Genomic DNA, 2,202 nt, shown 5'->3' with positions numbered 1-2,202 from the left:
AGGGGGAAAATGTCATTGCAAGATTATTCTGTCATTCTATTGCAGAAAGTCTCCAGGCCCTATAAGCTAGTGAAGAAAGCTGTTTTCCACCCTCAGTGTGACATTACCATGCTCTTTCAGGGGTCTACACATTGAAAGATGTCATGGAAGAACTGACCAGAAAAAGATAAACACAATGAAACTTTCAATATACTTACTCAATGGAATAAAGATCTAGACTCCTCCCCCTTTTTTTCTTGGAAGGTATGGTTTCACTCTAGCTCAGGCTGAACTGGAATTTACTATGCAGTCTCAGAGTGGTCTTGAACTCACAGAGATCCTCTGACCTCTGCCTCCTGAGTGCTGGAATTAAAGGTGTGTGCCACCATGCCTGGCTCCTTTCCCTAAGTTTTGTTTTATAGCTTATACAAAATGATGTGGTGATACTTTTAGTAAACAGGTTGGCAGCAGACACACTCCTCTTCTAATTTCTCTAGATCATAGGTGGAAGAAATTGCCACCCTGTGGGTGTCTGTACAGTCAGAGAATCCAGGATATGGTCTCTGGGTTGGTATGAGGGCAGTCTCTACTGTTGAAGACAAGCACTTGCCACATGAAATTTAGGGTCTAAACATGCATGTGTGCAACCTCTGATCCAACATTTAGCACCACTTTTTTCCCATTTCACTTCCTAGGATCAAAACATACAGAAACTAGCATTCAAAGACCAATGAGCTGCTTCATTTGTTGCCATTGTGGGTTCCCTACTCATAATCTTGGCTTAAAAGACATTTCCTTTCTTTTAAAACAGATTCCTGCCCTCAGTTCCAATGGTTATTGGCAAAGCTGTTTATTTCCCAATGGATGAGAGAGAATCCTTCATAGTCTTGGTTATCATTGGGATAAGGTGCATATGGTCATACACACACTTGGCCACATAGCTGTCCAGCTGCTGTTTTACCTGCAGCTCCTTCTTCCCTGCATCCATGGCATCTCTGGCTTTGTCATTGCAGTGCATGGTGCACCGGGCCAGCTAGCCCTGGAACTTTTCCAGCTCACTGGTCACCAAGGCCTGGGCCTGAGCCAGAGGGGCATGGCAGCGCTCAATGCACGGACGCACCTGTTGCATAGATGCCTGGTTGTCTTCACAGCAGCCAGTGCTGCACCAGAACACAAGGCCCTGCATCTTCTGGATGTTCTCTCACTCCACGTTCTTCACCATGGCATCCATGGCTTCCTCACGTGGAGCTGCTGCACCTCCACCATGGTGGCCCTGAGCACCACCTCCAGAACTTATTTAACAAAATAATTGAAGAAAACTTCCCCAGTCTCTTAAAAGAAATGCCCATCAAAATACAAGAAGCCAACAGAACTCCAAACAGACTGGACCAAAGGAGAAACTCCCCAAGACATATTTTCATTAAGACTCTAAATATTGACACCAAAGAGAAAATCCTAAAAGCAGCTAGGGAAAACAGCACACCACTTTCAAAGGTAACCCCATCAGAATTACTTCAGACTTCTCAATGGAAACCCTGAAAGCTAGAAGTGCCTGGAATGAAACACTCCAAAGTCTAAGAACCTATGGCTTCCAAGCCAAACTACTCTACCCAGAAAAAGTATCCCTCATAATAGATGGGGAAAGAAACACTTTTCATGACAAAACTCAGCTTTACATTTATATGAAAACAAAACCAAACCTACAGAGAGTATTTCAAGAAATTCTCCACAGAGAAGAAACAATCAAACTCAAATGCCTACAAGAAGCAGATCACAATAACCAAACTTAGAGTAGGCACAAAAAACATCAAAGCCCATGAAAACACCAACACACATCTACCATCACAATATGGCAGGGATCAAATCAAATCTCACAGTCATTACCCTAAATATTAATGGCCTTAATTCACCTATCAAGAGACACAAGCTAACAGGATGGATCAAAAAATTGGACCCCTCAATCTGTTGCCTTCAAGAAACCCACCTCACCACTAAAGACAGACACCTCCTCAGGATGAAAGGGTGGAAAACAATATTCCAAGCAAATGGGAATAATAAACAAGCAGATGTAGCTATATTAATATTGGATAAAATAGGCTTCAAACTATAAATAATCAAAAAAGACAAAGAAGGCCACTTCCTACTTATCAAGGGAACGATCCATCAAGAGGATATTACAATCAAAAATCTGTATGCACCAAACACAGGGGCACACAGTTCATA

General features: G+C 42.5%; 1 pseudogene; it reads right to left on the bottom strand.

Moving 5' to 3' along the window:
• Positions 1-829: 829 nt before the first annotated feature.
• Positions 830-1,245, bottom strand: LOC101600951 (annotated as a pseudogene).
• Between the last annotated feature and the right edge of the window lie 957 nt (positions 1,246-2,202).

Source organism: Jaculus jaculus, chromosome 9, assembly GCF_020740685.1.
Source record: "Jaculus jaculus isolate mJacJac1 chromosome 9, mJacJac1.mat.Y.cur, whole genome shotgun sequence".
NCBI lineage: Eukaryota > Metazoa > Chordata > Mammalia > Rodentia > Dipodidae > Jaculus > Jaculus jaculus.
This window is presented reverse-complemented; position numbering and strand designations above follow the sequence as displayed.